This window comes from Plutella xylostella, chromosome 14, assembly GCF_932276165.1.
Source record: "Plutella xylostella chromosome 14, ilPluXylo3.1, whole genome shotgun sequence".
In the NCBI taxonomy this organism is placed as follows: Eukaryota; Metazoa; Arthropoda; class Insecta; order Lepidoptera; family Plutellidae; genus Plutella; species Plutella xylostella.
The window spans coordinates 6,363,472-6,378,836 of record NC_063994.1 but is presented as its reverse complement, the minus strand read 5'-3'; positions in this window follow the sequence as shown (position 1 = coordinate 6,378,836).

Genomic DNA, 15,365 nt, shown 5'->3' with positions numbered 1-15,365 from the left:
TGGCTTTTTATGCTGTTGCGGGTAAAAAATATACAAATGAGCCTGAAAATTTAGTTCATTGGTCTACTCTAAAGTGCCACCTGCTACAATAGTACCGACTGATTTGAATATGGTTTATGAGAAATCTAAATCTTAAATTGGCATTTATTACCAATTAAAACTAGACGGTTTTGATGGATTCATAAGTTATTTGACACCACACCACCAAACCGCTGTTTAGCATGTGTCTAGGTTTTTTTATTTATTTTTAATATAATACAAACTTAAAAAATAGATTTTGAGCTTTTATCTAACTTTTAAACTTTTACCGCACTTAAGTCTGTACATTTCATTGCAGAAAAAATAAATAGCTTTGAATTATTGAAATAAAGCTACTTAAGTACTTAATAATTTTATCAAGCATTAAATTGAAAGCAAGTCGGTCTCTTATAAAGCAATATTGCTTACGGAAACCGATAAATATTGGAAAATACCATTTAATATTGCAATGGCCAGGCTAAAAGAGGTCTTAAATCTTCACAAATGAAAGTAGGTACTTAGGTAATATGATTGTACTTACTTACTTATAACATTATACTATCTCAACCTAATTTCTATTTTATTTTTATAAAATACTAGCTGTTCCCGCGAGCTTCGCTTCGCCTTAAAAAGTTTTCCCGTGGGAATTCCGGGATAAAAAGTAGCCTATGTTCTTTCTCAGGGTCTAGACCCTATGTGTACAATTTCATTCAAATCCGTTTAGTAGTTTTGGCGTGAAAGAGTAACAGACAGACAGACAGACAGACACAGTTACTTTCGCATTTATAATATTAGTTAGGATAGTAAGTAAGTAAATAAAACCATATCAATAACTGACATATCTGAAACTATTATATGATAATATTATATTACCTCTCATTTAATTTCCCGAAAGTTGTAGAAAAGAAGCGGTTTCGAATTACACCCGAGTCACCTTCTTTTGGTATAGTATACTTATTACTTCTTTTGTAACAACCTGTATACCTCGTTGTTGGATGGGTGACCGATTTCAAGTGGTTCTTTTCTGGATGCTTCCGTGCTTCGGACGGCACGGTGGGTCCCGGTGGCTGTTTCAGCAGCAGTCGTTAAGCGTAGTCAGGCCGGGCGGCTTGAAAACATCTGACAGTCGGGTTGCCCACTTACCCGACAACTCTCTCAGCACAAGCTTGCTTGTGTCGGGGTCCACCAACCCGCACTAGGCCAGCGTGGTGGACTAGGCCTAAAACCTTCCTTCATGGGAAGGAGACCCGTATCTCAGCACGGGACGTGATGGGTCGTGATGATGTGATGATACCTCATTACGAAAATGAAAATAAAACATGGCATAGTCTACAGGACGTCACCTGGAAGCAAAACTCTGTAACTATACTTATCTACTTCATCAGCCATTCCATTTCATAAAGCAGATACCTATTCAATAAATCTTGCATAAAAATTCATCTTAAAAAATATTAAATCTTCAACTTTAATCGCAGCACAGCAGACTGTCTCATAAAATAAAATCAGGTAAGTATTAGTAGGTACAACGATTTGATTAAAAAATGCACAAGTCACGAGCTGAACCTTACTGCCATTATCTTAAGGTCGGTAATTGAGAAGCAGGCATTAAATCAGTCTTTGTCTTAAGTCCCAATCAGTGCGAAGAGCTTTAGGGGCCAATCTCCACCTTACTTTGTTCTATTCTAATCGCAGTCCATACTTCGTCGTATCGTTTTAAACTTTTATCATTTGGACCATAGAGCTAAAATGCGGTAGACAGGAAGTCATATAGATGTTATAAAAATACTGTGTTGGCATGTGTGTTGGTTATCATAAGAAATCATACAAGTAACGTATAAAGTTTTAAATAATTAAAATTTAATCAGTGTAGCTTTTAATATAAGTAATAGATTTTGCCAATGAGCTTTTACAACTTCCGGTATTAAAATGAATTATTCCTCATTAGCTTGTAAGCGTCCACTGCTGGACATACCCCTCTTGAAATCACAAACTGTACGTTTTGTCACTCTGTCCTCGGTCTTCCTCATCCAACCCGTCAAAGGTCATCGGTCCAGCGGGCAGGAATGCATCCCACACTAATATCTTTGAAGCTGAAATGGCAGTAAAAAAGATTATCCTAGTCTATGAATACTCGTAATTATTATAATCACTCTCTTCCTTGGCGATGTCCAACGTACCCCATACATTCGTTCCACCAGACTAATACACTAATATTAGTCTATGGTTCCACTGTGCGGGCGGCGCGGCGCCGGCGTAATGAAGGAAAAATACAATTTCGTATTTAGTTTTGTATTTATGTCTTACATGAAGACAAGAACAATAGTATTAACAAAGCCACAATTATTTATCCAAACAAGATGTCGAATCCATTGATTTCATATTCAGCTGGATAAACAACATAATTGTCTTACGTGGGTGTGCTGTATCGCCAGGCTAGTGATATGACGCCAACGTCTGTAAATATTTTAGTAGTGATCATAATAACTCATGGGCACGGAATCGGTAAGTATGTCTATTAATACAATTAATAGGACCTGCTACCGTACCACCACCGGTACATAAGCAATTAAAGATCATAAGCATTATTATGTAATATAGTATGTACCTACCTCTGTTTAAGTATATTTGTAATATTTTAGTTAGTGTGTAGTATATTAAATAATCTTCATTCCTTTTTAACATGTACACTGCACCCAATCTTAATCTCTGTTTCCCTCCATCCAAAGGTTGTCTGGCAGAGATCGCTTTTAGTGATAAGACCGCCTTTTGTACCCTAATTAAGTTACATTTTGTTAATTTTATTATTCTGTTTTGGTGTACAAATAAAGTGTATTCTATCTATCTATCTATCTATATCCATAAGCAGGATTGCTCGCCTATCAAACATCTGTCAGATCCATAAGTTACGTCAGATTTGACATGCGAGCAACGCTGCTTAGATTCATCATTTATTCAAAGTATATTTATACATGTATTAAATTTATGTTTATGTTTATTGGTAATGTTCGGTAGTGGTAACCGGTAGGATACCTAGAATCCTCAAATTATACCCGAAAGACTGCTTACAAGCTATAACATTTCGTATCAAACTATACCACTTGAGTTTACTTATGTCATGCTTCTAATTTTGATTGCATTTGGGTGATTTACTCGAGCGTGTCTATTTAATCCCAGCTCTATGGGAATCCGGTGTCAGGCCAAATTGACTTTTTTGAAGAGGCACTTCTTGGCATCACTTGCCTTCCTTAATTTATGGACCCTCGGATGGATATTGAAAAAGATTTCACTCCTGTTACCGAATACCGTACACCTTGATGTGACGAGATGAAAAGAATTTAAATTAAATTAAGGCCGGAAAAACTATCTACCCATATCTTTTAACGAGAGAAAGAAAGAAATATATTTTTAAATTTTTGCAAAATGGCATTAATAAGCCACTCTACATTCTTAATACAAGGGTTTTAAATTAATAATTTTATGAGAAAATTTATGAAAATTCATTCCTTGTTTTTATGCTCCAAGTGACGTATCAACTCTAGCTATACCTAGCAGCGACTGACAACTGACTAATTCCTATGAACAAACATAATTATTTTTTAATTTAATTAGCATTTTTGACACGCTAATAAGAAGAAGAAGAAGACCTCTCTCTCTAACCAACCTTATACCTCTCTCTGCGACGTTACGGCGCGACATCCAAACCAAAATGAGCTTAAAATGGCATACGCCATTCCTTATATAGGGTGTCCAGGTAAGTAGTCTAGGATCTACTATATAAAAAAAGCTCTACCCTGTATTCCCCTTCAGAGCAGGCAGACAAAGGCGCATTGTTGCATGGCATACACTTCCCCGGTACTCAGTTAGACCACAAAGCAAAAGGGGCCCTAAACTAATTATGCAATCGATAACTCAAAACAATGCAATATCATAAAATTTGATTTAAATACATTTAAAAAACGTACCGTGCTACCACAAAAAACTTTAAACACTGTAAATAGTGTTTAAAACGAAATCTGTCAGTTTTCCTAGGCGTTTGACAGCGCTAAACATCTGTTTTTGTGGTAAGGCCCATAAAGTCCACCATAGGATCGCGAGCAGTGGCCAGTCACTGATGGTTGTTAACTATTTATTGGTAAGTTTGATTTGTTGTTATTTAGTAATTTATCGGAGCAGGTAGGCATCACTTTCACGCGCCATGGCCGTGGGAGCATGATGCGTGGGAATTTCATATACAGGGTGTTCAAGTAGACTAGAAGAGCCCTTTCTATACCTAATAAGAAACGAATAGGGAGTAGTTAATTAATATAAAGAATATTTTTAATTTAAAAAGTTATTTTATACTGTGTAGGTAATCTCTGACCGAAGTATTATTTTTAACATTAATTTCGGTTTTCGCATCGATTTTGACTCACTGCTATTCAAAAATTTGAGTAGGGTGAACTTTTGACAAGCAGCTTTGTAGGGTAAGCTTTTGCGTGTTTTTTCCGAATTTTGCATTAATTTTGCAACACGCTGTACATAGCCGGTGTGGTATGACATGACCCAAAGGTGAAGGCCGTGGGCGTCCCACGCTTGCTCCCGTGTGACCTGCTTGCTGAGAACCAAACAATACATGTTTCCTGTAGTGTGATGCACTAATACTTCAGTGAACTCCACACGACTCTAACGATAACGTTCCAATAGAGTAACCCGAAGAGTTAGTTATAATTACAATAAGTAATTATTTGTTTACATACATAAAAAATTACATCAACCCAACCCTACTTTTCATTAGGGGTTTTAACACATTCACAAACATTGCCTTCATCACGATGACAGAACAAAACAATAATTTAACACTCTCACAAAGCTAATTCGATTTTAAATTTTAACTCGTCAAGGTCCACGCCTCTTCTCGTGGGAATTAATCCGCGCCCGTGGGAACCGGCCGGCCGTGGGAAACTCGCGTAGAAACGTGGGAACCAGTCAAAAAGAGTATTAATTTTTGCAAAATACCAACACACATAGTGTAATAAACTACAGATTATGTAATTGATATACTTTAATACTCAAAATGGAGAGTACAAAACATACGAGTATAGTTTACAGTGTTTATAATAGATAACTTATTTGACAGATGCATAAGGTATTTTGACCGTTGAAACTATTGTTTTATGTGTGTGTTTGTGTATTTAAATACACATTAGTTCACTATTGGCATTACAAGATTAGGATCTTCCAACCATTAAATTATGGGTGAATTTCCCGCAGCCAAAAATTGCGTGGCATCAATGAAATCGGTACTAAAAAACCAAGTTATAATTTTTTAATATTTTTTTCCGGTTAAGTGAAATAGTTATCTATATGTAGCACTAAATATTGTATTAAAAGGATTAATGGATATTTAAAAAAAAAAGATTAAACCTCCAAATCTTTCATTGCCGTGTCTGTCCCCACGTCACCACGTTTTGTATTATTCTTCATTGATGAAAAAATATTGAGTATTGATAGTTAAACTTAGTTTCATTTGATACATTAATAGTTAAAGTATTGTCACGGAATACATTTATTGAAATATATAAAGAATATAACGAACGGTAAGTGAAAATTCATGTGTCCCAGAACTTCTGTTCATCGCCGTGTCCTAAACATGATCAAGGATATTGTTTTACCTATGAACTTGGGTGCCCCCCTCAGTGCGCTAATCGTTTCTTACAAGTGTCGCCTAACTGCTCGACGTGGAAGGAGGTACATCGGTGCCCGCGTTTTTGCGCTATAGTGAAAATCAGTAAAAAATTTGGGGACTGGACATTTTTTCTTTCATTGCCGTGGATAGATATAACTTCTCTAAAATTAAGTTTGTCTTCTAGAGTAAGCATTCAAAAGAAAGCATTTTGAAAATATTTACCTTATAAAGTGTTTATTTCTTCGAATAGTTAATACTTTTTTAGTTATTTATATTTAATGCCTTGGTTTTCATCGCCATGCTTTCATTTCCGTGGCTTCCGTGGCCAATATTTGCTATGGCAATGAAAAAAAAGCCACGGCAATGAAAAAAATTTCATTGCCATGTCTTGTAAAATAATTTGTATTCATTGCCGTGGTTAGGTTATTCATTTCCGTGGCCTGGTTATTCATTTCCGTGACTTATGTTTTCATCGCCGTGGTATGGATGATTAGGCAAAGTAACATATCTTTACCATCTTTTACCTGTAATACAGGTAATACCGATCACTGACATATTACCTACAGGACTAGTCAAATTACCTCTTTTTGCAGTGCGTTAAAACGGGTGCGTATCGCGATGTATAAAAACGAAATATATAATATTATATTAATAATAACAATCACAACATAAATTATAATGAACGTTATGTATAAATAAGATCGGTGGTAGCTCAGTCGGGTAAGCGCCCGCTTCCCACGCCAGTGATGCGGGTGCGAATTCCGGCGCTGACATGTACCAATGTGTTCCTTTGAATTTAAATACAATGTATACCATCGCTCTTACGGTGAAGGAACACATCGTGATGAATCCTGCATATCTACCTATTGATTTAGCACATCTAGATAATATGTGAACCCACCAACCCCCTGTGGACCAGCGTGGTGGGAAATGGTCCAAGCTTAGAAAGGCAGCTTAGACCTTGGAATAGAATATTCACATTGCACAAAGGTCCCATTCGAGAGAGCCAGGTGCAGGTACTTACACCTCCCACAGATAGTAGAATAGAATATAATAGAACATACATCTCTGCAGAAACTCAGCTGGATGCTAAGTGGCCTTAATGCTCTTTGCAACGTGTAGGCATACGTATGAACTTGGGCAAGACAAAAGTCATGTAGAATGTTCACATAAAACCGGAGCCGGTGATCGTTCGTGAGACAACTATCGAAGTTGTGCAATAATATGACTACCGGAGGCAGACTATTCGGCTAGGCAGAAGCATAGAATAACGAGACTAGCACTTGTAGGTATTTGTTATTCTATGGCAGAAGCAACTTCGACAAGGAGGCTGAAAGGCGCATCCAACAGTCTTCAACCATTGCGCCCTGCCAGTTATGAAATATGGTGCAGAGACGTGGACAATGATGGTGGGACTGGTCCACCGATTTAAAGTCACTCAGCGTGCTATGGAGAGAGCTATGCTTGGGGTTTCTCTAATGGATGGTACCTATCAGAAAATAGGTTATACGTCAGAGGACTAAGGTTACCAACATAGCTGTCAAAATATGCAAGCTTAGGCAGGTAGCCGGTAGTGGCTGGATTCGGAAGACCGAGAACCGAGTGTTGTGGCGCTCCTTGGGAGAGGCCTATGTCCAGCATTGGATCATTATAGGCTGATCATGATAACATGTACATTTCATATTATTATACCAATTATTAAAATATACTATGATTTAGCATATAGTTGATAAAATATTCTATCATATCACATAATCTGTGTTAAATTACACAACACCATCAAAACCTCTAGCACCACAACCTAAAGATAGGTGCGATGACGAGAAAAGCGAGGAGGAGCGGTTAAGTGCACATGTTCATCAAAAGCGAAGCGGGGCTACATGGGGAGACGCTCTATGTTTAGGTTTTGGTGCAAGGAGTTTTAACTGCGTTATTATTATTGGCGCTATGTAGGGGGACGCTTAGCTGACCAACATGTGCACCTAACCGCACCTATCTTTATATTTTGGTGCTAGGTGTTTAGCCGATGTTGTGTAATTCTGCACAGATTATGTCATATTATAGTATATTTTATGAATTTTACATAAAATGAACAGTATACAAATTGGATATTATACCTTATGAAAATATAGATGTTATAGGTAAGGTTTATGATCAAGGTTTGTGAACGTTATTAGTGTGAAATGAAACATTTTGTTTTATACGTCGCAATACGGACCCCACAATGCTACTTAGAGAATTCCATACTATATTCTTATTTTTTATACATACTGTCGTTCTTTCTTTCGTTCCAATATCTATCCAAATATTTCTGCCATACATACCTGTCTAAGTTTGCGTTTCCCTAACAGTCTTTTTAAAAAATTGCAGTGGATTGATTCTTTCATTTACATTGTATACAGTTCTTTCATTGCCGTGGAAGTTTGTTTCATTGCCGTGGGCCTTTGTTTCATTGCCGTGGACGCTTGTTTCATTGCCGTGAACGCATGTTTCATCGCCGTGGCACGAAATTTTTAATCACCCGTATCTCGTTAAGTTTTTAACTTATCTGCTACCCATTTAGTACGAACACTAACATTAACAAAAACTTTAATAAAAGCGTTTTTCTAATGTAAAAAACCTTAAGATAAAAAAGTCCACGGAAATGAAGATTTTTTAGGACTTGTTGAAATCCACCCTTATAAATAAAGATACTTACTTATCTTTAGCTATTTTAAACCAGAGATGGATTTTTATTTAACTCCGTGGGAACATAAAAAAAAATTACCTTATAAGGACGTAGACAAACATTCTTGACACAACATCATCATTATGTCATTCAAACGACCTTCACTTTGTTAAAGGTGACATAGATTACAAGAGATCCTTCAGACAGTCAGAATCAATAATATTGCTGAAGCCCTAAACTGAACCTTATAGCAAACGAAAGCTATTACCCTGTGCGCAATATTTACACATAACGATTAGGTAAAAATTCGCTCAACACATTTACAGTTTGCAGCGAATGAAAATCGCAAGTATTCCCATAGGAAGGGCTGTTTCACACGGGTAAGATATTTTTGTGGGAATTTTTAACGTTTCTGTTCTGGTTTTGAGGGGAGCGCGCGTGCCTCGGTTTGAGTTATAAGTGCTTATTAAACACCCTGTATAATTATGAATGGGAAAGAAATTTAAGCGGTAAGTGGGTTGTAAATATTGATGTACTTATGTACGTACATATTGTGGTTTAATAAGTAAGCTCTAACAATGAATGACTTTGACAATTACGATCTCTTTTAAGTAATTTAGGTAATTTTATGAAACTTTAATTTTGAATTAAATAGATTAGAAATAATTAAGTAAGTATTTAAATATTTTTAAAAAGCTTGTGTCTAAAGAATTTTTAATTAAACTATAAATAATTAAATTATAATTCATAGCCCATTTTTTTATGTTAGGAACCTACTGACACGAATCCACCAAAATCTACCAAACATGCATGGGAAAATCACCCACCACCACTTAGGGTTGCCCCAAATCGGGAGGTAGTTAAACAGTCATGTGAATACCAAAAATGTTCCCATCAGAATGCCATGTTCACGTGAGAACCGAGAACAGAGTGAGAACTAGCGAGCATGGGAAGTATGGGAACAGGGTGTGGGCACGTGCCGTTAGTTAAGCCGATTTCGGAAGGATATTGTTAATATTTGCTCGCTCTAGTAGTGTATTATAATTATTTAGGGCTGATTTATAATATAATAAGTAAGTACATTTAGTTTCTTTGTTTATACAGGATGTTTGCTGGTCACATAGGCCGACACAAACGCACGTCACGAAAAATGGAAAGTAGATTATAACATGCTGCATACGCAATTTTATGCTTAGTATATCCTTTCTACAACCGCCTGTATAGTGTATGCCTACGTATATCTTAATGAAATGTTTGTATTGTTTAATTTAAAACCCGCAATTACCTTAATTTTGAGGTGAATTATTTTTCAAGTCTCTCACGGTCTTGATAGCAAAACGATAAATAGATATAAAAAAATCGTGTGAAAGTCGGTTTAACTGCCGCTCGGCCAGGTAAAGATTCGAAGGATCTGAGATGAGAGTTCAAGTTTTTGTCGCCATTTTGTAAGAGCGAGGGTCAAAAGCCAAAGAGGTCGGGTTCCTGTGGGATGCCAGCGGTTCCTGTGGGAATGCGGCTTTTGTGGGAACCCGACACATCAGGTGATTTGTTGAAGATTAAGATATGCCGGAAGAATTTAGTATAGTAAAAAACAATACCTATATCCTGTTTACTTAACTTGTTTACCGTTTAAGTCATGTACCTTAAAAAAAATATACCTACCATCTACATAACATAGAGTTCTTACGTATTTTTTTAAAACATATATAGATAAGCATAAGTATACTTGGTCATTGGAAAGACGGCCCCGCTAAATATTTAGCGGTAATGGAGAACCCGACGCCCTTCACAGTGATAATGGACGCATTCTTATCTTTGTTTCCCAGGTCCCTTCACTTATCAGGGGTTAGTGGGGTCGTGGGCTATTCTATTTTATGCTCATGAGCCTTTGCTATTGCCGTTATCATTATCATAAATACTTATTTAGACTTGCATATACCTATTCGCTGTACGTTTTCAAGAACATTGTTTTCTGCCAAGATTTACAGATAACAGCTGATCTGTACAAATGCAAATAGATATTCGCAAAACATGACATGACCGCTCCAACCGGATATGTATGTCTCAGTAAACAAACACAAGTCGAATACTGAAATTTGCATTTGGAAAAAAAAACATAAATAAAAAAAACTTGGTCACGGCCCAGTTAACACGTTCGCTTCCCAGTCCCACGCGTTTCTTGTGGGAACTCGGGGACTTGGGATATTTTCACAGATATTTGAGGGTTATTATTATCTATGTATGTAATTTGGGGGAGCTCGGCACACGCTCTGTGTTGGCATAGTTGCGTGGTATGATAATAAGTGCGGTGGGAACAGCGATTAGGAAGGAATGTCGTTGCTACAGCATGCTTAACTTGACCCTATATTTTTTAAATATAAAAACAAATAAGGTAGGTACAGTTTGCTATGCATGTTAGACATTGCAAATTTGCTCGATGCATCCAATGATTTAGATATTTTTTAATTATTATATACTCTATTCAGTATTTTTGGGCATACATCCATAAATACATTATTTTGCCATTTGGACATAAAGTGTGAATTAAAATTTAATGTAAGTAAAATTTATTACATCTACCCTAACCGTACCTAATAAAAAACCATGATAAAATACTTACTTATCACAAAAACATTATCCAATAAACGGTTCCCAATTTGCATAATCCCATACCCATCCCGAATAAAATTACCTACCTGTTCACCAACGCAACAAAAAAAAAACGTCCCTAATTTATTGTGCGTTAATAAACACGTTAGGCGTCGCACGGTGGTGATGGGTATCAGTGGAGAGTTCCCACGGGCCGCCGCGAGTTCCCGCGGGAACTCATCAACATTCCGGAATTCCGAACACGCCCTATAACACGGATGAATGTCAAGGACGCACGCGGCACGAGCGAAAAAACGTTACAAACTTACAAGCTATATGTATTTAGGTGGGTAGAGTAGTAAGTACAATTTTTTTTAAAGATAAGGTTTAAGTTTTAAGATACTTTATTTCTCATAAGAACATTATAAAAAACATTGACTTAAAATGAGAACTTAAAATTCTAAATATTGTTACTTAAAGTCCAACCACAAAGTTGTGAAAACGGAAGTGGATCTTAACTAATTTTTGAAAGTCGTATTTAATCGATATTTTATATTTATAAAAGGACAAAGATATCGGTGAAATATCGGATTTTACCTTCAATGTTGTCTTCAGTTATTACTGATTTGATTGGTGATTAGGTAGGTACTTACTGTTTTTAACATGATCATTTTTGCCTGATTGAATATGTGATTACTCACTGATTATTATTATTGTAATAAATAAAACCGTTTTCCATAAAAATACAAATTCATAAATTAGAGGCAAAATGAGACCCTATGCTCCCATTAAGGTTCCAATGAATGACGAACTTTTGTCGGAATATTCGTTGTTAATTCTCACGGGACACAAGTTTGGTTCCCGAGTGAGACTGGTCCAGGTACCCACGGGTCGTATCGTCGTTAATCTATATAAAAAAAAATTGCTTACCTTAGCTCTACAATTTAAGATGTTTTCTGTACCTAGAGTAAAGGTGAATTAAAATTTTAACATCAATTAACTCTAAATTTGGGTGTTTCATACGAAAGAAAATTATACAAACTTAGTTAGATAGGTAAAATTTAAGCAATCAAGTAAGTATGGATGATACCCTGAAACCAACCAGTGGTTGAAAAGTAGAACTGTATAAGTTGGGTGATCCCATCCCACGCCTGACCACCTCGGCGGGGACTTGGTTCGTGGGACCAATGTGGGGTCTGTAGTAGTGACACGTGCCCCCTCGCTGGCGTAAGCTATAAGCGGTAGCGGAAAATGTGGTTCGCATAATTTATTTGGCATAAGAGCGTGCGTGTCTTAGGTGGTCGTTCTGAACAACTCAAGCAAACTATATTATTACTGTATAGTTATGCTATAAGCGATAAGTGTCTATGTAAAATTATTAATCATTTCTTGGTGTACAAATAAAGAGTACTCTAACTATCTATCTACTGTATATGTTTATTTAATTGCTATACACAATAAAAATAACATTTATAAATAGCGGGTTAGCCATATTGCCATCCTTCGGGCAAAACCAAGGCCCGAGAAAAAATTCATAAATGTTACAGTCACATTTATGTTATCTAATTTAAAATAAATACCTGCCGCATACCGCTGCCGCCGTACGGATGACGGATGTTTTATTTTAATGTTGAACTTTAGTTGAACTTGGACCACACAACACTTTTATTTCACCACTCTCGCATGGCGCACTTTTTAACAGTTATTATTATTCTTGTTTTGTATGGCACTTGTACTGAGCGTGACTAGCACAGTAAATTCCGCCAATATCATGTGTTGAAATAGGAAACAGTAGAGCAAGTTAAAATGTACGGTGGTATTTATGACTCTACATTCAAAATAATCACATACCTTGGCTTGATGAAGTTTTTAACACATACTAATATTACATTTATTATAGTTACAGTTTTATTATGTTAGTTTTAATAAATCTACTAAGAATATTTACAAGGGGAGTATTTACATGGGTTAGGAGGAAGTTAGTATTAACCGGACGAGGAAAGGAAGGGGGCAAGATGTCGTATAAGGAGAGCTGATGATTGGGACATTGAACCATCATCGAGTCCACATTCACATAGGGAGCTATCTCGAACCCGGATCTTGGCTAAGTGCACCGGGGTGCACGCATGTCCTAGTCGTAGACGACAAATAGTAGAGATTACGCGTTTTTCCAGATGCTTCGCTTTGAAAAACCAAGGTTTTATTGGAATATTGGGCTGGATGCTGGCAAAATGTTTTCCCTTAATTTGCTTGGAGGTGTCCCATGTCGTTTTCCAGGCTTTGTCTAACTTTGGTTTGGCGAGAGTAGCAAGGTCGTGGGAATAATTATGGTACCGTGTAAGAGAGCCGGACTGAACTGCTTCTCGAGCGCAAGAATCTGCCGCCTCGTTACCAAGAATACCACTATGGCCGGGGATCCAAGCAATTACAACTTCAAAATTTTGTACGTGACAGCGGTAAAGGGCCTCTCTGATTTTAAGAATAATTGGGAATTTTGACTTGCTGCGGAATGGGCAAGAAAGAATTGCATGTATACAACTGGATGAATCCGATAGGATTAAGGATTTTCGAAGCTTGTGGGACTCAACGTAGAGGACAGCCTCTAAAATGGCCGTAGCTTCGCCTGTGAATACAGACGTTTCTGGGGGACACTTATAATTGAGAATTATATTGTATTTGGGAATCCAAACGGCCACTCCAACATTACCGTTTTCTGATAATTTAGAAGCATCAGTGAAGATAGTTAACCACGAATTCCAATGATTATGGATGATATTATTGAACGTTTTGTTAGCAGCCGGTGACTCTTTATCAACACCCATGTTTTCGACAGCCATGTGGCGAAATATTAGAGCCTCATATGGGGATGCAAAAATTGGATTGTGGTCGAACATTATGGTTGGGTTGTTTAGTTTTGAATAGCTAATAAGACTTTTAAGGAGACAAGGAAGATTTGATGAGGTTTCGGATTGATCCACTTGTGCAGATACTGAAAGACGTTTAAGAGTGTTAAGTTTGTAAATTAAAGGATGACTGTTGTACTGAATGAATCTATTAAAATATCTATCACAGAGGTACTGTCTACGTAAAGAAAGGGGTGGGTCTACACATTCCACCTGAAGAGCATTGGTAGGGGTGGATTTCATTGCACCTAGTATGATGCGGAGGCATTTGTATTGAATTTTATCGAGTCTTGCCATAGCTGCCCTGTTACATGGGTCTAAAATAAAACAGGCATAATCCAAGTGACTCCGTACGATGGCATTATATAAAAGCTTTTGCGAATATGGATGGGAACCCCACCATACGCCAGATAATGATCTTAAAATGTTTATACTTTTTTCACATTTTTGGGCTATATAATTAAGGTGTGGGATACCAGTCAGTCGCGTGTCTAGGATAACTCCCAGGAATTTAACCTTATTATGGACTGGAATCCAGGAATTCAGATCGCGCGCGTTTACATTACTGAGATACATCATACATCTATGTTATGTTTGTAATTTTTTGCACTTTTGCAAGTTTTCCCCAACTACTATCTCGTGTAGGTAGGGGAGACCGGGGACAAAAGTAACAGTTTGTAGATTCTGTCTGATTTCTCGTAATTAATAACATTTACGATAAAATAAATATAGTCACATAAAACTTTCGTATATAGTCTACAAATATCCATTATTACTTTACTTAATACATCTCGAATTTTAGCATTTCTAAAGCCTCAAAAAAAAAGGGAAATCGTTACTTTCGACCCCATGGTCAGGACGAAAGTAACAAGGCATGGGTCGAAAGTAACAACCCATAAATTCTGCCCAATGTTATAAATATGTACGATTCAAAAGAAAGAACAAAAAAAACAAGCAAATTATTTAGTTAAGAAAACTTTTTAAAAAACTATCGAAACTAAAAAAAACTTATGACATATTGACAAAAATAAAAAAACTTCTTAATATAAACTGTAAATGAGATCCATCATTTAAACTGACTATTTGATAAGAAGTTGTTTTATTTGTGCCATAATGTACAATATTATGACACAAATATCTAATCAAAACAACAAAAAATAAAAATTTATAATGTGACATGGCAAACTTACGTAAGTAATTCGTTACTTTTGTCCTGCCGCGAGCTGTTACTTTTGTACCCATCCCCATTTTTGAAATATCAGGCGACATAACTTTAAAACAGTACGTGTTATTCGAAAACAATTTATGACATGCTACAGACAATCTTATAATGAATCAATGAACAAATAGTCATATGGTTCTTGGCATCTTAATTCTACGTAAACACTAAATGAATAAACACCAAAAAACTTACTTTGGGTGTGTAAAATCACGAAATGCTCACTAAAACAACCTTGCACCGCGGCACGGGCGCGGAAAATGATATCATGCGCGGGGGGCATCGCATGCTGACTACCAGCGG